A 24,790-nucleotide genomic window follows, 5' to 3' on the forward strand; every position below is an offset into this window, starting at 1 on the left:
ACAAATAAAAGCAATAGAATAAAAGGACAAATACAGTGGTCTGAAAATAACGCAGATCCTGGAATGTACGTAATGAAACCCATTCATCAAGTTAGTGTCTTCATTGCATAAGATGTCGACGGCCTTTCGACTCAGTGTTCTTAAGGGGTCACCATCAGTACCTGAATTTTTTAGAGATGATACAGCAAAGTATCTAAAGGTAAAGGAAAAAGTAAAAAATGGGGCCAGTGTAAAAAATTGAGAATGTTACTAATTTTAAAGAAATGTTGGGTAATAAGTTCCACGCGGCAGTACTCACTTATAGAAGCAACAAAATAATCTGTGAAGTAAAAGGCAAAAATGTTGCAGATAAATCATCAAGAATATTCTTCTTGAAAAAAGTGTAGCCATCATTTTGAAAAAAGTGCTCAGGTGAATTGTTACTTAATCACAAGAATCACTTTTTAGTGGTGAATAAATCAAGGTCAGTGTGCTATCAAGACGGTGTGTCCAGACATTAATCAGGCCTCACCTAGGACAAAATTAGTGAGGAGAGAGTACATTGTTACGGGTTCGAGAATAAATTAATAAAAACAACCGTGGGTGGAACGCACTTACTTGGCTGTTATGGGCAATCAATTCAAACAGAGTCTCCGGCAAGGTCGGCTAACCTAGTAACCGTGAACCGATCATATTTTTTCTCTATTGATTGTGAATCTCTCTTTTTTTTTATATTTCCATTATACCAACACTGAATAACAAACTAAGATATATTTCTTGGATTCACAATTATTAGACAACTTTGTCCATTCACCATGAGTTTGTTCAAAAAGGTTTCAGTAATATTTGTGCCGCACTATCACATTAGTTTGTTTCTTTCTCCTGTTCGGTACTGGGATCATTTCTCTCAAATAAATTGTCTGGTGCTTCTGGAGACAGCCACTGTCTGGGTGTAGATTTAGGGGGAGAGGGTTGCACCCCGCCGCTAAAAAATATGTCCTGCATTAAATAATTGGGCACTGGTGCTTTCAGTCCAGTAATGTTAAGTGTCTGTCGGATCTCAGCTGGAATTTTTACGTGCCCACACTGATAAATTTGAAGGCCTTAAAGCATGTTTTTATTTAGTTTAAAAAATCTTGGGCCTCATTTACCAGTCCCATGGTGCAGGGCTGTGCAGCAAGTGCTGCGCCACCCTCGCCGCCAGGAAAGGGCAGAAATGCACCATATCTACAAGATACAGTGCATTTCTGTCCTCTCCTCATGCACTGGCACACAAATAGCTGCTCAGCGCCTATGCATGCACCCTTGCACCTTCCTGTACAAAAACAATCACAAGAGGTGCTTTTCTCATTCTATGTGTGCTGCAGGTTGCAGCACACTAGAAAAAGGGAAAAACAGGGGTATATAAAGATATTTCTTCCCTTTGTGTCATTCTTATGCCATCCCTGAGGTGGCGTGGGAATCTAACCAATTCCCAGACTTGTAGATCTGGGAATGCTTCAGATTCCTTTGGGTTCCATGGGTGTTGCATGGGAACACCCACAGCAACACCCATGGAACACCCCTTTCGCGCAGTGTTATGTGTGAAAGGGGTCCATATTTACAATGCCATTAAAAGCCACGCAAAGTCGCTTTGCCTGGCACACTACAAGGAGGCCTAAAAAAAATTATGTCCAGTGGCGGGGTGTGCTGCTAGTGTCTCGTAAATGAGGCCCATTGTGTATTAAGTGTCCGCAACAGGCTGCACTCCTCTCTCTTTCCACTGCCCCTAATTGTTAAAAATGGAAATAGAAAAATTGTAAATACCCTGTTTTTCCAGTTTCACTTGAAAATTGTGCTTATAATAAAGAATTCAGTGCTTACTGAACCAAACATGACGTGCTATTATTTACTGTGACAGCAATTTCACCCCAGTAAATTGCGGCAGGTTTGACTTGCTGAAATTTACCCGTGTCAAATAGTAGGCCATGTAGAAAGTAATGTGTGCAATATTAGGATTTTCGATAGGTGTTGTAACACACACGCGTGATCAGGGTCTGGCAAATGTAAAAAACATAACTTTGGTTTGCATCAAGACCCTGAAAACACCTTGCCTCCGATCCTTCAGAAAAATAATTGAGGAACAGAAAGTAGGATGAAAATTACAAACAAAACATGGAGAGGCTCAAAATACCAATTGCTTCCTGAAGATCAATAGGAGCACGACAGAACTTATTACAAACATTTAGAATAATAAAGCTGAGCAGACGGTAGACAAATCAATTGCAGCCGACAGAAAATAGAAGAAGCAATTTGTACAATGGACATTTTGGCACACTCTTTTGTAAACAGTACCTAAGAGATCACGTTACCAAACACTGAGGGCATGCATTTCTGGAATGTGAAAGAAGCATGAATTAACAAGTAAATAGCGAAGCCAGAAATATGTATTGTTTTGTAAAAAAATAGGGAGAATATCTATAGCAAAAAATGTGTATACTATTCCATTAAAAAGTTATTGTAGCTGGACCTGTCAGCCTTTAGTGGTCTTCCCACAAACTTTCTGCATTCTCCTCTCATGTTTGCTAAAATACATTTTTGTTGAACTTCTGGCTTGATGTCCTTTACCACTGCTTACCAAGGCTACAGTGATTGTGCCTACTTCTTTGAACATTGTAAAATTGGCTCACAGCCTATTGGCACACTGAATTTACCTTTAAGTCTCTAGTACAGTTACTACGTGTTCCCAAGGCTTGTACATTGAATGCTACTAGTGGGCCTACAGCACTTATTGTGCCACCCATTGAAGTAAACCTTGAAAACATGTCTCAGGCCTGCTGTTGCAGACTATGTGGAACTTTAAACTGCTAATTCGACTTGGCAAAATAACCTTTTTACCAATCCCAAACTATCATTTTTAATAGATACAAGTCCCTAAGGTAGGCACTTAACCTTTCCTTTTTCTTTCATTTCCCACCTAGCACTATGGCAGAGCATGGGCGAGGTGGCATCAGTGCAGGGCTGCTTATAACCACACACCTTGCTGTCGCCGGCGCTTCCATGGGCTGCAGCCTTGGGACATTTTCACTGAGGAGGAGATGGCCGCACTAGTTTATTTTCAGCAGCACCATCTCTCCTCAATGCTGACAGCAGGCAGCAGGCCTGGGACTGCAGGAGTGTCCGCTGCTGTGGGTTAGGGTGTGCTGGTGTGTTCAAAGGGATACTGGAGTTCAGAGCACCAAGCAGCAGTTGACGCACTGCTGGGCCAAAATCCGTAACCGAGAGCAAGACCTGCGTGACCTACTGGTTGCCCAGGTTGCGGGGATTGGTTACTAATCATTTCTTGTGTCCTACAATGCCTATTTGTTTAGAACAGCATTCTGCTCAGCCTCAGAGGTACGTTAAGTTTACATAACATTACAAATTTTATGTGATCAAATTTGAGCAAACCAGGTGCTCCGTGCTACCTATTTGTACTTGTTGCTGTAGGCACACGCTTGGGATGATTATTTAAGAAGTCATGATAGTAGTACTACTAGTAGTAGTAATATCAGTGAGATAGCTTTCTCTGTGTATTTTCTTGTACGGTGCTCGTACAGTCCCAGGCAATCTCCCAGTAATGTGTAGTATGCATTTATGCATTGAAAATGGGAAATGATGGGCTTGGCCCATCAAAGGGGTTTGCGGAGCAAAGATAATTCATTGCAATGCATTAGTAGTTCCAAATGTATTTTAGAAATTTGGAATAGGGCTTAGGTAAGGTTTAGGAAATTAGGAATAGGTCAACTCAATGCTAGTAACATAGGTGGTCTAATTTAGAGAAGTACAATGTCAATGTGTTACTGTGATTGCCTTTGCCTGTCAAAATACTTTCTAGTAGATTATTTGTACCTCTAATCTATTTTTATTATCTTCTTCATTTCTTACATAAGCACCCAAGGGCAAGAAGAGTGCATCAGACCGTCAGGCCAAGGCTGCCGCCACCAGTGCTGCGGTAGGTGAAAGTACCACAGCCACCACCAGAGCTGCGACTGATGGTTCTGCTGGCCCTTATCAGTTCTTGTTAATAATTCTCTACCTTTTGCCTCTCCCCATTAGAATAATTTTCTCCTATACTGTGACTTTTTTCAAATAATCTTTGCTCTATTTAATGTTAATTATTTTCATTCCCCCTTACAATTTAAATTTTTCTATATTTCTTGTTTCTGTAGCTGACTTCCTCCTGTCTATACTGTAGGAAAGTACCATCTTGCCTGGCATGTTACCCCCATTTTTACTGTATGCATGTTTGTTTTTGCCTGTGTCACTGGGATCCTGCTAGCCAGTACCCCAGTGCTCATAAAGTGTGCCCTGTATGTGTTCCTTGTGTGGTGCCTAACTGTATCACTGAGGCTCTGCTAATCAGAACCTCAGTGTTTATGCTCTCTCTGCTTTTAAAAATTGTCACTGCAGGCTAGTGACTAATATTACCAATTCTGATTGGCCCATTGGAACACCCTTATAATCCCCCAGTATATGGTACCTAGGTACCCAGGGATTTGGGGTTCAAGGAGATCCCTATGGGCTGCAGCATTTCTTTTGCCACCCATAGGGAGCTCAGACAATTCTTACACAGGACTGCCACTGCAGCCTGAGTGAAATAACGTCCACGTTATTTCATAGCCATTGTACACTGCACTTAAGTAACTTATAAGTCACCTACATGTCTAACCCTCACTTTGTGAAGGTTAGGTGTAAAGTTACTTAGTGTGAGGGCACCCTGACACTAGCCAAGGTGCCACCACATTGTTCAGGGCAATTTCCCTGGACTTTGTGAGTGCGGGGACACCATTACACACATGCACTACATATAGGTTAATACCTATATGTAGCGTCACAATGGTAACTCAGAACATGGCCATGTAACATGTCTAGGATCATGGAATTGTCACCCCAATACCATTCTGGTATTGGGGAGATCATTCCATGCATCCCTGGGGCTCCAGCATAGAGCATAGGTACTGCCAAACTAACTCTCTGGGGATTTCTCTGCAGCTACCGCTGCTGCCAACTCTCAGACAGGTGTCTACCCCCCTGGGGCCTGGGCAGCCCAGTCCCAGGAATGCAGAACAAAGGATTTCCTCTGAGAGAGGGTGTTACACCCTCTCCCTTTGGAAATAGGTGTTAAGGGACTGAGAGTAGTAGCCTCTCCTGGCCTCTAAAAATGCTTTGAAGGGCACAGATGGTGCCCTCCTTGCATAGCCAGTCTACACCGGTTCAGGGATCCCCTCAGCCCTGCTCTGGCGTGAAAGTGGACAAAGGAAAGGGGAGTGAACACTCCCCTGACCAGCACCTCCCAAGGGGGAGGTGCCCATAGCTCCTCCAGTGTGTCCCAGACCTCTGCCATCTTGAATGCAGAGGTGTGAGGGCACAATGCAGACCTCTGAGTGGCCAGTGCCAACAGGTGACGTCAGAGACCACTCCTGATAGGTGGTTACCTTTCTCTGTAGCCAATCCTCCTCTGAGGGCTACTTGGGGTCTCTCCTGAGGGTATACCACGAGATAATGAATCCAAGAGCTCACCAGAGTTCCTCTGCACTTCCCTCTTCGACTTCTGCCAAGAATCGACCGTTGACTGCTCCAGGACGCCTGCAAAACAGCAACAAAGTAGCAAGAAGACTACCAGAAACATTGTAGCACCTCATCCTGCCAGCTTTCTCGACTGTTTCCTGGTGGTGCATGCTCTGAGGGCTGTCTGCCTTCACCCTGCACTGGAAGCCAAGAAGAAATCTCCTGTGGGTCGACAGAATCTTCCCCCTGCCAACGCAGGCACCAAACCTCTGCATCACCGGTTCTCTGGGTCCCCTCTCATCTTGACGAGTGTGGTCCCTCGAACAAGAGCTGGATCCAAGTGTCCCCCACAGTCCAGGGGCCCTTCTGTCCAAATTTGGTGGAGGTAAGTCCTTGCCTCCCCATGCCAGACAGTAATCCTGTGTACTGCGTGAACTGCAGCTGCTAAGGCTTCTGTGCACTTTTGCAAGACTTCCTTCGTGCACAGCATAGCCCAGGTCCCAATCACTCCAACCTGCATTGCACAACTTGCTGAGTTGGACTCCGACTTCGTGTGCCCTTCTTTTGTTGTGCTGAGATGACCGCCATGCTCAGATCTTCCGAACGCCTGTTCAGGTGTTTCTACAGGTACTGCTGGCTTCTGCATGAGCTCTCTGTGTTGCTGAGTGCCCCCTCTGTCTCCTCCTCCAAGGGGCGACCTCCTGATCCTTCCTGGGCCCTGGCAGCACCCAAAATCCTTAACAGCTAGCAAAGCTTGTTCGCGGTCTTTCTGCTTGGAAACAACTCTGCATCCTCCAGCATGCCGTGGGACATCTTCTGACCAAAGGAGAAGTTCCTGGCACCTTCCATTGTTGCACAATCTTCACCTTCTTCCACCCAGAGGCAGCCCGTTTGCACCTTCATCCGGGGTTAAGTGGGCTCCTGCCCCCCCCGGACACTTGTGTGACTCTAGGACTTGGTCCCCTTCCTTTGCAGGTCCTCAAGTCCAGGAATCCATCTTCAGTGCTTTGCAGTCAGTTGTTGTCTTTGCAGAATCCCCTATCTTGATTTTACTGTCTTTCTAGGGTAGTAGGGTAACTTTACTCCTACTTTTCAGGGTCTTGGGGTGGGGTATCTTGGACACCCTTAGTGTTTTCTTACACTCCCAGCGACCCTCTACACACTACACTAGGCCTGGGGTCCATTCGTGGTTCGCATTCCACTTTTGGAGTATATGGTTTGTGTTGCCCCTAGGCCTATTGCCTCCTATTGCATTCTATTGTGATCTACAGTGTTTGCACTACTTTTCTAACTGTTTACTTACCTGATTTTGGTTTGTGTGTATATTTTGTGCATATTACTTACCTCCTAAAGGAGTATATCCTCTGAGATACTTTTGGCATATTGTCACTAAAATAAAGTACCTTTATTTTTAGTAACTCTGAGTATTGTGTTTTCTTATGCTATAGTGCTATATGATAAAAGTGGTATAGAAGGAGCTTTGCATGTCTCCTAGATCAGCCTAAGCTGCTCTGCTATATCTACCACTATCATACTAAGCTGCTAGAACACCTCTAATCTACTAATAGGGGATAACTGGACCTGGCACAAAGTTTAAGTACCACAAGGTTCCCAACTATAAGTCAGGCCAGCCTCCTACATATACTAATCGTAGCTTTCTTCTACTTGGTCACTAAGCTTTCCCTCTCCCCTACCTCATATATCCTGTGGACTGGTACTGTAGGACGAAGAGATTAGAAGCTCTCCTGTAAAGATTGCAGAGTTTGCAGACCGAAGCAAGCTAATCTACGCTTGATGGCGGGGAAGGCTTTCTATTTCTTGCTCATGTTCAAATGAGGAGAGAGTGGCCATGGTTACGTGACCGCCTCAATATTGTGTTGTATGTATTATTCAGTACCCCAGCGGTTTTGATGAAGGGGCAGCATGGAAGGAAAGTAATATGAGGACAGTCCCATTCTATTTTCTAACTTAAACCAAATGTCCTTCATTGGCCATTTTTTCTACACATTCGTCGTGCTGGAAATGACTCACAATCATCATCATATCTCTGCCCCTCCATTATGAAAAATGTTTGGTTGCCTTGACTACCTGGCTTTTCTAACATTGTCAACCAACAAAATGCCCAAAGTGATATTTTAGAAGAAAGAGAAGATACTGTGAATGGAACTGTAGTCTGTGCAATGTGCCTCTGCTTTTGTGAATGTGGCACTTACAAAGCTTTCAATGGATTGCAAATTGAAATGAAAACAAGATATCTTTCCCTTCTCTCCCAGTGCCCACCCAGTCATCTCCTAGTACTCCACTCCTTTCTTCATTCCTATGTTTTGCTCCAGCCTACCAAAAACATGATAAAAAACATTCTTGGCATGTGCCACATGTAACAGGCCAAGTGGTACATATAATTATGGCTTCAATAATGGATTTATGCCTATTTAAATATTAAGCTTACGCACATGATGATCAGTGACACTCCACTATTCTACAGCAAAACCTGTGCCGCACATACCAGGACTTTTATCTGGAGTAGAGTGAGTCAAGCTTTTTTCCTTTGCTGCCAAGTAAACATGTTTCATGGAAATTGTGTTTCAGGGTGAGGCCAGGAAGTCAAGTGAAATTAAAGCTTAGATGTATACTTTTTTTGCAACACATTTACGTCATTTTTTTATTCAAAAGTGGTGGAAACTTACAAAATAAAATTATATTTTGTAAGTTTGTGCCGCTTTTGCATACAAAACTACGCACATACGGCACAAAAAAAGTATAAATATGGGCCTAAATGCTTGTAATTTTGTGTTTTGCGGATGCAATACCCTGTGACAAAAATGTCTGATAAAGTTTAGATATCCTGATCTTTTTCCTGTACTGCAGTGCATATCTTTACCTACTCCCAACTTACGGCAGACAGGATATGTTTAATCTGCATGGTATACATGATGTGTGTGACATATATTATTCATGTGCCTCTTTGGACTTAGGGTAGAATTGAAAGGCATTTGGAAAAGAGCAGAACCATTGATTGAAAGTAAGATAATGGCTCATTTCAGTTGCCCCAGCTGCAGACTGTAGAGAGCAGCAATTTTGTACCTGATGCACTAGCTAGCATGCCTCTATTCGTTTAGCACAACAAGAAGAGAATACTTGTACTTTATAGTGAATGATGCCTTACTCATTAATGTGAGTTGTTTTTCTTTTTCCACACAAAGTGTGTGTGTGAGATTTACTTTTTTAGGAAATCAATTACAAGAAAATAAAATCACTGAGTTTTTTAATCTGGGCTTATGCTGCCTCCATTCAGCCAGTCAGTGCTTTTATGTGAAACGTGTTGGTAAAATAATGCCCCTGTGACCGTCCTAATCACATCAAAAATTCCAGTGGCCCTAGCAGACTGGAAATGTGTTGAAACTGTGCCACTGTATAATTTTTATCAAATGTTTACACAGAGCTTTTCTGCAATTTGTCTTTTTTTATTTGTTGTCTTTCTTGACATAGCTACTCCATCTGGTCCATCACCACCACTGACCAAGCAGGACATAGCAGCCCGACTCCAGCAGCAAAAGTTGAAGGCTATCTGGGTAGAGTACCTATGACTGGTGGAGAAGGAGGTCGAAGCACATGCCCTTGCCCCGGGCCCCAGTTTCTACAGCTACCTGGCTGCACCTACAGCCTCCAGGCCATGAGTGCTGCTGACAGCTTGGAGCTGCCCACATCTGTACCACCTTTACTGTCCTCCCTTTGGAAGAGTTACTACACAGCCGAGTGCTGCATGAGGTGGCACATTTGGGCCATAGGATGGCACGCCTCGAGGCCCAGTGTCAAGACCTGCTGTTGGACCTGGCTCTTTTCGCAGGGTCATCCCCAAACTTTTTGCCTCCTTACTCATATGTTTTCTGACCTTTTGCTGTTGGTTCCAGGACTCTGAGCACTTTATCACTGCTGATCAGTGCTAAAGTGCAGGTACTGTTCCCTCTAAAGTTGGTATGATTGGCTTACACCTAATTGGCACATTTATTTTATCTGTAAGTCCCTTGTACAGTGGTATTCCTATACCCAGGGCCTGTTAACTAAATGGTACTAGTTTGCCTACAGCACTGCTTGCGCCTCCCACAGAAGTAGCCTTTCAAGCTTGTCTCAGACACGCTAGCGCAGGGCCTGCATGTGTAGTTTACTGCCACAGGGATCTGACATCTAAATGTACTTGCCAGGCGTAGAACTCCCCTTTTATCACATGTAAGTCACGCCTAAGTTAGGTCCTAGCTAGCCCTATGAGCAGGGTGCTATGTAAGTAAAGGCAGAACATGTGCCTGGTGGTGTGGCCTTTCCTGGTAGTGACAAACAGCCTATTTGGTTTCTCACTGCTGTGTATTGTTGTAATGGTGTGAGAAATGCTGCTTACTGGTGTAGATGGATTTTTTATTTTCATTATAGAAATGCCACTTCTAGAAAGTAAGCATTTCTCTAGGCTTATGACTCTGGTGTTTTGCAGCTTGACTCCAATCCACGTCAGGGGCAGGGTGACAGCTGGTCTTTGTGCATACTTTTCAGACAGCCTGTACACAGGGAGGATGGTGATGTCACAGAGGGGCATCTGCATTTTGAATGGTCTTCCTGGGCTGAGAGAAGGGGAGGCGGGGCACACCTGCATTTGTAAAGGTTGTGCCCTGGCCTCACACAAAGGGCTAGTTTATAACCAAATAATGTTAGGAGCCTGTGCTGGAGGAGCGAGGGGACACCCCTGGAACCACTTGTAAGTGGTTGGAACCTCTTTGACTCCTCTTTGAAAATGCTTTGCAAAACTGAGTATAAGTTTAGGGGATTTTCCCCATGTAAAGTGCACAAGAAACATCTTAAGGATATGGACACAGGGGCCCATATTTATACTTTTTTTAGCACCACATTTGCGTAATTTTTTGACGCAAAAGTGGCACAAACTTGCAAAATACAATTGTATTTTGTAAGTTTGCGCCGTTTTTGCGTCAAAAAGCAGCGCAAATGCGGCGCAAAAAAAGTACAAGTATGGGCCAGAATGCTGCTGGATGGACTCACCAGGAACCGCCTTGGACTGCTGCTGCTGTGCTGACCTGCTACCTGCTGGGTCACTTGAAGGAACTGCCACTGATTGCATCCCCCCATGTGCTGGCTTGTTGTTGGGCCCTGCAACCCTGTGCACCATTTGTGTCCTCCAGGGGATGGGTGCTAAGGCCCATGCCCACTGCAACTATTTGCTTTTCAGCATGATGACAGCTCTGTGTTTGAGGCTCCTGGGATGGGACTGAAACGCCTGGAGAGCGATATGTCCTTTATTTCTCTAGCGCCTGGAGATCGCTTTTCTCTGGTGGCCGAGTGAGCTTTAAGCATGAGCAAAGCGCTTTTATTTGTTTAAAGGTGCAGCGCACGAGGAGTGCTCGATCAGGTGTAACAATCCCCGAATGCAAAAATCACTGCCGTGACCCAGGTGCTCATATTTAGCCAAGTGCATCTGAAGTGGGCTGTGTGCTGTGCCCCTGGAGCACGAGGAAATGAAGATTGGGGAGAATGTGCTCCTTGTGGTGCCCTCAGGGCAAGTCACACTAAGGAGAGTGCCCCCAGGGCACCAACAGGCACTAACTTGTGTCCGGATTCACTTTTGCAGCCCGGGACGGCTTGAGGAAGGCTTGTGCACTCGTCTGGTGCGAGCGTGTCACCGGCAGAGGCGCGGCTGCTGAGGGAGGCAGGGACCTCATTGGATGCCCCATATCTTCTAGCCCACATACTGCTTCAGAGGTCTGCAGACAGGAGGAAGGCCTCATCAGAGGCCTCCTGTGCCGCTGGGTCCCCCTTCCCTGAAGGAGAGCACGACACGGAGGGGCCAGTCCCTCTCCCCTGGTCACTGTGATAGGAGTGTGAACACTCCTGTTGTTGTAATTTAGTAGCTATTAGATTAAGCATTAGCAGAAGACATCTTGTATTTAGCAACTATTGTGAACATTTCACGGAATCCATTTGTATTCATGGCAGCCATTTTCTCTGCCACATGCTGCCATGTGCTCGCCATGTGCTGTGTCCTGCCTTCCTGTTAACTACTCTTGAAAATCTGTCTAGTGACAAGTTATATTTAGCATCTCCCCCTTTGCACATGCCCAGTAAGGTCTGCAGCTGTTAGTAATTAGTAACCGACAGTAATGTGTCTCCTAGTCCTTGAAAACTGTTAGCCCCTCCTACCTGTCGACTGTGCATTTCCATATGACCTTATATGTATATAAGTCTTGCTTCTATAATTGTACTACCTTCTTTTAGACCCTTTGTGGGTATAAAAGGACCATGCTCTCTTAGTTCAGTGTGCTACTTCAAAAATTACCGAAGGGTGCTGTTTGAACTGTAGTACCACCTCATGAGGTTTAATAAACTTTGTCTTTTATTTCAGTTTCTGTGCCAACTTCTTCCTATATGGTCTGAGGACTTCGTGCAGAGAAGGGCGAACCCCTTGCACTAGTAGGCCTTGCTGAGGCTTACTGCGACAAATTGGCGCCCCTAAAGGGACTCATCTGTGACTCAGACGCCCGAGGGATTGGTCACGACGAAGGATTGGGATCTCGCTGCGGACGATCAATGCCTGAGGAGACCCGAGTCTTGGCAACCATGGCGTTTTTCCCTTCTTTCTGATTTGACCATCCAGGTGGCGCCGGTCCTCGACCGAGATCCTTTTTGTTAATTCGTCGTGCAGTGACCATTTGATTGATTTTAGAACTTGGCAGTTGGAACCTGGACGCCTTGTGATTGGTAAGAGCCGTTTTACAGCACTTGCTGTGGGTTTTGATGCCTTTGTTTCACCACTTACTGTGGCTCTCGTGTTTTGGGTGACTAGTCAATTTGTGTCCTTTGAACTGATATATAAATTGCAATTTATATAGGGAGGTAATGAGGAGTATTTTCTCCAATTTAATTTTGATTTGAACGGCACATCGTACCAGAGGTACTTTAAGTGCTACTTTGATTATAATACTGCATATTCTGCACTATTTTTGGCATGCCTGTTTTTAGCGCACTTCGTAGGATGTGTTGCTTTTGTAATGGTACCAATTTGAGACTGGAAGAATCGCAACCAGCAACCCCAGAGGGGACGCCAAATAGAGATATGTATGTTAAACATGGTCTTTCTTCTATAATGTACAGCACATTATGGAATAGATACAGTTGTGCGGATCCTGAGTTACGTTGGCCTATGCATGGGTCATTTGATTTGCGAACAATGGAACAATGTATGTGTGAGCGAAGGTCTAGGCAAGATATGTTTGACTGTGTACGAATGTAGAAGAAAGAAGTGTGTGGACGAGTGAAGCATGAGCAAGCCTTGCTTGAGAAAGAGCAGCGGAAGAATGTATATGTGAAAGCATTGGAAATAAGAAAGAAAGAAATAAACGATTTAAAGGAGATAGAAAAGAAAGAACGTAAATTACAGGTAACTGGCCAATACAATGTTCGGCAACCTCTCTATCCTATCCTTAATAAACCACACAATGATTTTTTGTTACTAGATCGCCCTCCACCTCCGTATGTCATTCCTTCTGCGCCTCATGAGTTAGCTGAGGTCTCCGGTTCGGAGCAACAGAAGATACGAGACAGTCGCTCTATGTTGCCTGCTGACCGTGCGTCTGAGCTTAGATTAATCGCTCATAAAGCAATTCATAGCATTGTCTCTGCTTCTGAACTTTTAGACAACATGAAAGGGTGGACGGAAAAGGAGAAGCTATATTTTACTGAGGCATTTGGCACAGAAGTTATTGAACTATTTCGGAAATATTCTGATGAGTTAGAGCCCGATGATGTAGCAGCTGATCATAAGGAGAAAAAGGCCGTGGACATAGTTGCAGAAACATCTCAGATGGCGGGGTGCAAGCTTCCATCTTCGGAACAGATAAGACTATGATAGTTCACGCGAAACCAATGCGGGAGGCTGTGCCTTTGTTCCTCCTAAAGGATCGGGTACAAGTGATGATAAAACTTCTGTTGATGCTAAGGTTTATTTTATTTATAATTGGGTCTATACTCCTTGGAATAGGGCAGATGTAATGGCACTTAAAACAGCATTACCTGACCCGTGTAAAAATCCAGCCGCCTTTTATGAGGAAGTTGAGGGAGCAATTAGTTCTTGTACTATGACTTTGGCTGACATTGTTTTATTTTTCCGATTGATATTACCACCAGATATGTGGAGAACTGTTCGTAAAGTTAATGATCGTGTAGTTTTTGGACGTCATGTAAAGAATTAGAACACGTGGACGGGGATAGGGAACCTGCAAAAAAGCCGTATCAGTTGATTCTAGATCTTCCCGCAGCCATATTAGTTAAGTAAAAAACGATTGTTCCCCCTAAAAAGATAGATTGGACTGTTTTAGCATCTTGTAAGCAAAAGGCAGATGAATTGGTCTCTGATTTCTTTACACGCTTTGAAGAAGCATTTTATGATTTTAGCGGCCAGTTATTGTCAGATGATACTGGCAGACATTTGTTCGTCGATAAATATGTCGCAAATCTGTTACCAGGAATAGCTAGTCGTCTAAAAGCTAGTGAAAGTTCATGGACTACCTCTACTCCGGTTTCTCTTTTGACTATGGCTCAGTATTATGAACGTCAGGAATTAGAAGCAAAAGGTAGCGAGGATAAAAAGATTAAAGAATTAAAGACAAAGGTTATGTTGGCTCAAGCTTATTGTCCGCCTTTAAGAGGTAGTGATAGAGGTGGACATGGATCTTATGGTTCTTCTTACACTCGTTCGAATTTGTCTGTTGATAAGTGTGCGTATTGTAAGAAATTTGGGCATTGGGCTGCCGATTGTCCAGCACTACGTGTTCAGCACTGTTCACGTGGTCGGGGACAAATGAGAAATCGCTCAGGATTTTCAGGGCCTAGAAGAAGCACGAATGATCATGCTAGGGTTGATGCTAATGTACGAGGGCAGGATGGGTTTAACACTTTTGATAGACGGAACCAACACCAGATGTCTAACTATGTGCAGCCTGATTTCCAAGATTCTGCTTATGCATAGGATTGCCTAGGATGGGGTAAGGAATCAGTTGAAGTTCCAGTAGAACAGAGGGGTCCCTATGTTACAGCACATGTTTTGGGTTCTACTGATCAGTTTCTGGTTGATACAGGAGCTACTCGTAGCGCCTTGTCTAAACAATTGGTTCCAAGGGCTCCCCTGTCTGGCTTAACCTTTACATCGATAGGTTTCGATGGAACACCTTCCCCTAGCCCATTGTCACAACCACTTGTATTCCATGTTGATGAATTTACTGCTCCATGTCCGTTTTTGCTTTCTCCTAATACACCAGAAAATATTGTGGGTCTTGATATGCTCAAGTATTTCAGGGCTACAATACGATGCTCTCCTGAAGGGGTGTGTGCTATTTTGAATGATAATCATCCTGTGATGGAAAGAGTTTGTCTTGTTAAAGAGGATATTGCATTAGCTTCACTCCCTAGTACTTTGTGGGCTACTTCAGATACTGATGTGGGACAAATGATTATTCCACCGGTACATATTTGTGTCAAGGAGGGAGCTGTATTGCCACGTTTGCCTCAATACAAAATTTCACAGGAGGGCGAAGAAGCACTCACACGAATTGTGCATGATCTTATTGCAGTTGGAGTTGTTGAGGAATTTCCATATAATGTTTGTAACGGTCCCATTCTTCCTATTCTGAAAAAGGATACTGATACTAGGATTTACCGATTCATTATTGATTTACGAGAAGTTAATAAGATTGTGGTACCACAATATCCTGTCGTATCTGACATCACGACACTTCTTACTTTGGTTCCCCCGAAAGCAACTACGTTCTCTGTGATAAACTTGAGGAATGCTTTCTTTTCGATTCCTATTCATCCTGACAGACGATATTTGTTTGGTTTTACTTTGAATAAATGATCATATAGATTTTGCAGAGTTCCTCAAGGCTATACTGAGAGTCCTAGTATTTATAGTCAAGTGTTAAAACAACAACTTGATTCTTTTGTTTTGCCTGAAGGTGTGGCTCTCATACAATATGTCAATAATATTTTGTTGGCAGCTGATACCCCTGAGCAATGTGAAAAGGGCACTTTGTCCTTACTTTCTTTACTTGCTTCACACCATCATAAAGTGTCACGAAAGAAATTGCAATATTGTAGACCAAAGGTAATCTATTTAGGTCCCCTTTTGTCTAAGGAGGGCCGTGCACTTACATCAGATCGTATTCAAGCAATTTTAGACACACCAGTACCCTCTACTCAGAAAGATGTTCATGCATTCCTTGGTCTTACTGCTTTTTGTAGGCAATTGATATTAGGGTTTTCACACATTGTCAAACCTTTGCTAGCACTTTTGACTAAAGATACTCCAATGCCCCTCCCATGGACAGATGAATGTGAGACTACTTTCCGGCAGATACGACAAGCCCTTTGTTCAGCACCAGTGTTAGGTACTCCAGATTACACGAAGCCTTTTGCACTTTACGTACATGAGAAAGATGGATGTGCATTGTCAGTTTTAGTACAGACACATGGCGATAAGCAGTGTCCCTGTGCATGTTTTTCAGCAGTACTTGATCCTGTCGCTCGAGCATAGCCTGGGTGTTTTCGTTCAGTTGCAGTAACAGCTGTGTCAATATGTCAGAGTGAAGGGATAGTTTTGTCACATAAGCTGTTGGTGTTAGTACCCCATGCGGTTGATGCTCTTTTGAATCAAACAAAGATGCAACATTTAACTAGCGCTCGCCTGACAGGATATTAATTGACATTGCTGGCTCCTCACATTACACTGAAGAGATGTGCAACACTAAATCCAGCCACTTTGTTACCATATCCGGTGAATCAGCCTCAGTCACAAGAAACACATGATTGTATATTCCTCACCGAAGAACAGACAAAGGGTCTAATTGATTTGCAAGATACGCCCGTTCTAGATGTAGTCAGGGAATTGTGGGTTGATGGGTCTTGTTTGAAGTTGCCAGACGTTACGACCTCAGCTGCATATGCAATCACTACAATACACACGGTAGTGGAGACAGCTCCAATACCACAGAAGTTAGCTCAAGCAGCTGAACTAATAGCTTTGACACAAGCATGTGAGCTTAGTACTCACTTATGTGTGAACATTTATACAGACAGCCGTTATGCTTTTGGAGTGGCTCATGATTTTGGTTTGCTTTCGAAGGAGAGAGGCTTTCTCACATCCCACGGGATGCAGATAATGCACGGAGAATTAGTGCATAACCTCTTGACTGCACTGGCATATCCAAAGAAGATAGCTATTGTGAAATGTAGTGCACAAAAGAGAGTGACCGATAAGATAGGGCAAGGTATTGCCCTTGTGGACCGCGTAGCACATGAAACTGCGATGCAGCGAAGTACTACTTCTATGTATGTAGTGAAGTCACAAGCTGAACGTTGGCATAATGTTAGACAAGACATATTAGATATACAGAAATCTGCTTCTGTGAAAGAACGTTAGCAATGGTCTGAAGAAGGAGAATTGGATGATGAGGGCTGTTGACGGAATAATCAGATGGATAAATGGAAATTGCCTATAGCTTTTGTACAACCTGTGGTTCAGATGGCACATGGGCTGGCACATGTTGGAGCTTCAACAATAACGAAGTTGCTTACGCAGGTTTGGGAGCATCCACAAATACAATCCTGGAAAAGTGACACAAACTCCTGCAGGAGGGTTTGCTACACCAACTGCACCTTTCAAAGTTCTACAAATGGATTATATTCAGCTTGAATGCTGCAACAATTTAAAGTATGCCTTGGTGGTGGTATGTGCATTTAGTAAATGGATAGAGGCGTACCCCACAAAGGATAATACTGCCATTACCAAAGCGAAGGTGCTTTTGAAATAATTTTTCCCTAGGTTTGGTGCTTGCAGACTTTTATGGAATGATAACGGACCTCATTTTGTTGGGGAAGTTATTAGGTATATCCTGAAAGGATTAGGGATCCAACCGAAGTTCCATGCGGTTTTCCACCCACAACCAGCAGGGTTGGTGGAAAGGTATAATGCTACTTTGAAGCTGAAGTTAGCAAATTTTCACAGGCTTCCACATCTTTAACTTGGCCGGATGCATTACCGTTGGCATTATTGTCTATTAGATCAGTGCCACACTGTCAACACCAGAGCGGTACGCGCTCCATTGGCGACAAAAATGAAAAAAACCAGCACTCTCAAAACAAAGTAATTTATGCATTGTGCTGATATGTTGTGGTTTAACCTTTTGCATTGCAGAGTTCAATCTTGAAAACTTATTTTTAATATGCTTACAAATACTGTTCCTTTGCAATGTATTGCTGTAGGTTTTGAGAGTGTGTTAGGGTGTGGCCCCTTTCCAGGGCCTTCCAGAGACTTTCCCAGCAACATGCCTGGGCGTGGTTCTGGGCTGGGCCAAGACCCTATAAAAGAGAGCCAGCCCAACTCCCAGTGCTCACTATTCAGAGGTCCCGGTGCAGAGCAGCAGCTTCTTCCTGAGCTCCTGTCCCGGCGGCCCATTTGGATCCTCCAGTCTTCTGCCCTAATCCTTTATTGGTGATCATTGTTCCAGGCGGTAAACGGTGGTTGGACTGTCCCGACATCATTATTTAGAATTTTCAGATTCTTGGTTTAAATTCTTAAATGAGTAACAGATTACTTGAGCGCTACCATTTCTTGACATTAATATGGTAGTTTACAAATAGGCAAGACGTGCAATTTATTTCATAAAGATTTGACTTTGTTATTTATTGCGCGCTACCATTTCTTGACATTTACATGGTGGCTTAAGAATCGGCAAGACGCCTGATTCGTTTTATGGTGTTTAAACATTGTTGTCCATTGCACGCTACTATTTCTTGACATTTGCATGATGTTTTACGAATTGGCAAGACGCACAACTCGTTTCATGAGCATTTAACTTTGTTGTTCATTGCACGCTACCATTTCTTGACATTTTACATGGTGGCTTAAGAATCAGCAAAAGAAGCGCAATTCGTTTCATTGTACTTTGATCTTGTTATTTATTGTGAGCTGTTATTCCTTGACATTTACATCGTGCTACCATTTCTTGGTATTTTACATGGTAACACTCGAATTGGCAAGACGCACGATTCTCTCCTCGAGTTTAATTCATGTTGTTTATTGTATGCTACTATTCTAAGATATTTATTTTGTAATATTCGAGTTGACAAGTTATGTGATTTATTTCCTGAATCCATAGTGTGTTATTCATGGTGCACAATCCTTTTATGGTGTTTAATATATATATATATATATATATATATATATATATATGTATATATATATATATATATATATATCTGCAATATGCCCAATTTGTGTTGAAATATTTTAAGAGTACACAGAAGGCCAGAATTTCTAGATGCAATATTGTATGGTCCTAGCATACATTCTCAAAACAGGGTTTATATGACTGGTGTAAAATTTAGTCAGGAAAGTAATTGAATAAGAAAGTTTTCATTTAATTTATTTTGATTCCCCTACAGGTATCCGGCCATCTTGAAACTTAGTAATTTTAAACTTAACTCTTAGATTGTTCAGGTTTTCAGAGTGACTAGGCTTAGAATCATAGGTGGTCATTACAACCCTGGCGGACGGTGTTAAAGCTGCGGTAATACCGCAAACAGGCCGGCGGACAAAAAAAGTGAATTACGACCCTGGCGGAAACCGCCAACTAAGACAGCCACTTTAACACATCGCCCGCCACATCGGTACAGACAAACAGCGCGGCGGTCACCGCCAACAGACAGGCGGAAGACAATGTACCGCCCACACTATCACAACACACCAATCCGCCACCTTTTCCGGGGTGGATTCACCGTGGCCAAAAACACGGCGGAAACAGCTTGTGCTATGGGAAAACGCTCACCTCAACACATCCCACGAGGAACGAGGACACCATGGAGCCGGAACTACAAATCTTACCTGCCCTTGCATTCCTGCTCATCTACGACCAACAGCGACGTAGGCGCAGAACATACCGGTGAGTACAGCACCTACAACACGCGGGAGGGGGGAGGCAAAAGTTACGGGGACACCCACCAAACACCCCCACCCCGACCCTCGCATATTACAACATATACACCAATGCATTCACAAAAATCACAGTAACAACCCACTATCCCCCCGGAAGAATGCAAAGACAAAGCGAATAGCGGTCAAACTTTGTATTGTGCCAATATACTACTCATTAAAAAAATATACGCATATATATATATCAAGAAATCTGTCAAAAATAAATGTACAATACAAGAAGTAGTGCAGAGATGTACACAACAATGTCCGTGCACCAACAGTCCAAAAATGCATGGGCGACGCCCACAATAGATACCTGACCAAAATCCGAGAGAACACTGCCGGGGCATCAGATAGAAAGAATACAGGCACCTCAGGGGGAAGGGAAGGGGGGGCACCTCAGCCAGATGAATGCGAAGCCAGATCCACGACGGGCTCCATGCCCATTGATGTATCCTGGGGAGTGCAAAGCCACAGTCTCTCAAGTCTCTACAGTGGGTGGTTTGCCCACTGTCCAATCCTGGGGAGTGCAAAGCCACAGTCTCTCAAGTCTCTACAGTGGGTGGTTTTCCCACTGTCCAATCCTGGGGAGTGCAAAGCCACAGTCTCTCAAGTCTCTACAGTGGGTGGGTTGCCCACTGTAACATCCTGGGCAGTGCAAAGCCACAGTCTCTCAAGTCTCTACAGTGGGTGGCTTGCCCACTGCCTTATCCTGGGGAGTGCAAAGCCACAGTCTCTCAAGTCTCTCCAGTGGGTTGTTTGCCCACTGCTTTATCCTGGGGAGTGCAAAGCCACAGTCTCTCAAGTCTCTACAGTGGGTGGCTTGCCCACTGCCTTATCCTGGGGAGTGCAAAGCCACAGTCTCTCAAGTCTCTCCAGTGGGTTATTTGCCCACTGCTTTATCCTGGGGAGTGCCAAGCCACAGTCTTTCAAGTCTCTCCAGTGAGTTGTTTGCCCACTGCTTTATCCTGGGGAGTGCAAAGCCACAGTCTCCCAAGTCTCTACAGTGGGTGGCTTCCCCACTGCCTTATCCTGGGGAGTGCAAAGCCACAGTCTCTCAAGTCTCTCCAGTGGGTTGTTTGCCCACTGCTTTATCCTGGGGAGTGCAAAGCCACAGTCTCTCAAGTCACTTCAGTGGGTGGGTTGCCCACTGTGCCATCCTGGGGAGTGCAAAGCCACAGTCTCTCAAGTCTCTACAGTGGGTGGCTTGCCCACTGTTACATCCTGGGGAGTGCAAAGACACATCTTCGCAAGTAGATGCAGTTCTCTACTGGTACTGGGTGGGACTGGTGCCCAGACTGGATGAGTCTCCCTGTGAAAGTACATGTCCTGTCACAGTCCCAGCTGCACATGGGAGAACGAAGCCTGATGTGCCGGACTATTCATACCCACACGGTCTTTGCCCTGTTCAGCGGTCTTCACCATGGCAGTCTTGGCCTTGTCCAGCGGTGCTTAGCCATGGCAGTCTTTGCCCTGTTCAGCGGTCTTCACCATGGCAGTCTTGGCCTTGTTCAGCGTGCTTAGCCATGGCGGTCTTTGCCCTGTTCAGCGGTCTTCACCATGGCGGTCTTTGCCCTGTTCAGCGGTGCTTAGCCATGGCGGTCTTTGCCCTGTTCAGCGGTCTTCACCATGGCAGTCTTGGCCTTGTTCAGCGGTGCTTAGCCATGGCGGTCTTTGCCCTGTTCAGCGGTCTTCACCATGGCGATCTTTGCCCTGTTCAGCGGTCTTCACCATGGCAGTCTTGGCATTGTTCAGCGGTGCTTAGCCATGGCGGTCTTTGCCCTGTTCAGCGGTCTTCACCATGGCGGTCTTTGCCCTGTTCAGCGGTGCTTTGCCATGGCGGTTCTGGTACGGATATTGGTGTGTGGCATTACGATCTCCACACTGGACATTGGTGTGTGGCATGACGAACTCCACACTGGATATTGGTGTGTGGCATGATGATCTCCACACTGGACATTGGTGTGTGGCATGACGAACTCCATACTGGACATTGGTGTGTGGCATGACAAACTCCACACTGGACATTGGTGTGTGGCATGACGAACTCCATACTGAACATTGGTGTGTGGCATGACGAACTCCATACTGGACATTGGTGTGTGGCATTACGAACTCCATACTGGACATTGGTGTGTGGCATGACGAACTCCACACTGGACATTGTTGTGTGGCATGACGAACTCTATACTGGACATTGGTGTGTGGCATGACGAACTCCATACTGGACATTTGTGTGTGGCATGACAAACTCCATACTGGACATTGGTGTGGGGCATTACGAACTCCACACTGGACATTGGTGTGTGGCATGACGAACTCCACACTGGACGTTGGTGTGTGGCTTGACGTTCCATCATTGCCCAGCGGGGCTGTGGGATTCTGGACCCTCATGGGCTGTGACTCCGGCGGTGGCGGTGGTCTCCTGACCAGTAACGATACTTGGGCCCTCCTGGGCTATGACTCTGGTGGTGGTCTCCTGACCAGTTACGATACTTGGGCCCTCCTGGGCTATGACTCTGGCGGTGGTCTCTGGACTAGTTACGATACTTGAGCCCTCCTGGGCTATGACTCTGGCGGTGGTCTCCTGACCAGTAACGATACTTGGGCCCTCCTGGGCTATGACTCTGGCGGTGGTCTCCTGACCAGTAACGATACTTGAGCCCTCCTGGGCTATGACTCTGGTGGTGGTCTCCTGACCAATAACGATACTTGGGCCCTCCTGGGCTATGACTATGGCGGTGGTCTCCTGACTATTAATGACGGTGCTGGCGGTTGTGTCTGAACCGCCGGAAATGATGGCGCACTTCTCCGCCGTGACACTCACAACAGGTTGGGGAGACTTCCTCAGGACCTTCCCCACCTTCTTTTGAGTTACAGATGACTCACCAATCGCTTTGGATCCCATTTCACTGTTGGTCCCACCAGGAGTCTTGACACGGTCCCGTCGTCCACTCTCCAATTTCGGAACCTTTACAGGGGGTTGGCTGACAGTGCCTTGGCTCTGGGTCCTACTGCCTGCCCTGGTGGACGGGGCACTCCAAAAACCTGGTACACGCACAACTGGTACTGGAGGCTTTTTGGCTGAGGCGCTACAACAGGACTGATGAATTGGAGGGGGGGGCAAAAAGGTCAATTTGACATAAGGACAGTTTCTGACGTACACTGGGATGGGTAGCTGGAGGGGCTAGGGGAGTGGAGGAAGAGGAGGTGGTTGTAGGGGGTGTCACTTTAGCTGTTTTGGGTGCAGGTGCAGGTACTGGAGGCTGTCGTGAGGTGGATGGATGTTGGGTGAGTGATTGCCGGCGTTTGTGTACTTTGGGAGGGGGCGTCACAGACACACTGGGAGAGGACACAGGGGACGTGTAAATGGGAGTGGAGGTGGTGAGTGAAGGTGAGCGGCTTGTGGTGCTGGGTGTCCTGGTGCGAGTCCTAGTGCCTGTAGATGTGGTGCATGCAGGTGTGTGTGTAGACGACACTGGGAGGGAGGAGGGAGAAGAGGAGGAGGGGGACACAGTGGAGACAGTGGATGTTGCTGTGTCTGTATGGGTCTGATGCTTGTGTGAGTGCCTGTGGTGTGTGTGGTGCCTATGTTTGCTTGAGCTACCTGTGTGTGTTGACTTGTGTGCATGCTGGTCTGTAGGTGTGCTTGGGATGGGCTGGGGTACAGGGGATTGGGTCTGGGTGGAGGAAGTTGGAGGGGGGAGGCTGGACACAGGGACAATGGCTGCCATCAGTGCTGAGGCCAGAGATTGCAGGGTTCGCTGAAGGACAGCCTGACCAGAATGAATGCCTTCCAGGAATGCATTACCGTGTTTCAACTCTCGTTCTACACCCTGGATGGCATTCACAATGGTAGACTGCCCAACAGTGGGTGACCTGAGGAGGTCAATGGCCTCCTCACCGAGGGCAGCAGGGGTGACTGGGGCAGGGCCTGAGGTGCCTGGGGCGAAGGTGATGCCCACTCTCCTGGGTGAGCGGGCACGGGGCGAATGCTGAGGGGATGCTGGGAGGGCGGTGCTGGTAGGGGAGGTGGCAGCTGTACCTGTAGAAGTGGGGCGCACAGATGGTGCCGCCACCACAGGGGAGCTCCCATCGGTGGACGAGTCCGTGTCGCTGGTTGGTGATCTGGTGGCCAACGTGAAGCTCCCCTCGTCCTCCGTCCAACTGGTGCATTCTGAGTCCGTGGTGTGGCCCTCCATGGCCATGTGGGATGCAGCTCCCTCGTGCTCCGGTGCCACTGTACCTCCGCCTGTTGATGCTGATGTACAGAAGGACAGGGAGAGCAGAAAAAGGGTGGAGACAGAAGAAAGAGAGTTTTAGTGCATGGCATACCGCTACCGTTGGCGGACAAGACAAAAGCAGCAGCCCCCTGCATTACGCCATGCTCCTGCCCTCTGCACATGCAATTTCTGGGATATGGCCTACATGGCAATGGTAGAAATCTGCCCACATGGATGGCAAAGGGGCAACTATACATCAATTTGCCATTTTTGTGAGCTGGGGTAGAGTGCCACATGGCCTACATAACAGAGGGGCCGTGCCTACCTAACTCGCCCTGGCCTAGGGACACCCACAGCCCACCACCCCCACCCAGACAGCTCCACTGCACGCAAAATCCATAGGATGAGGTTGTACTCACCCCCTTGTGTCTGCTGTGATGTCCTTAAGTGCCCATCCAACTCCGGGAAGGCTACCGCAAGGATCCGGAACATCAGGGGGGTCATGGTGCGACGGGCACCCCTCCCACTTTGGGAGGCCATCCCCAGCTGAGCCTCCGCCGTCTTCTTGCTGCAGCGGCGAATGTCCTCCCATCTCTTCCGGCAGTGGGTGCCCCATCTCTGGTGGGCCCCCAGGGTCGGGACTTCCTTGGCGATGGCACGCCAAATGTCCCTCTTCTGGTGGGCATGACATGCAGAAGGAAAGAGGAACAGTCATAACCTACAGCACCGTCGTTGTAATTGGCCCCCTCCCAACTCTATCCCTGTGGCCCATTCAACCCCATGCATGACTGTTCTATGTACTCTGCCCCCTTCCCTCATCCACCCAGCTCTCTCCACCCAGGCCTAGCCCATACAACATGCTCCCTGTGTACTAACCTGTTGGTCTGGAGGACCGTAGAGTAGCGTATACTGGGGGAGGACCCCATCCACAAGTTTCTCCAACTCCTGTGCAGTGAAGGCAGGGGTCCTTTCCCCAGACTCAGCAGACATCGTCAGTTCCAGACCGAGGTCCCAGCAGCACTAGCAGTGTAGGTCC

This window comes from Pleurodeles waltl, chromosome 10, assembly GCF_031143425.1.
Source record: "Pleurodeles waltl isolate 20211129_DDA chromosome 10, aPleWal1.hap1.20221129, whole genome shotgun sequence".
Classification (NCBI taxonomy): domain Eukaryota; kingdom Metazoa; phylum Chordata; class Amphibia; order Caudata; family Salamandridae; genus Pleurodeles; species Pleurodeles waltl.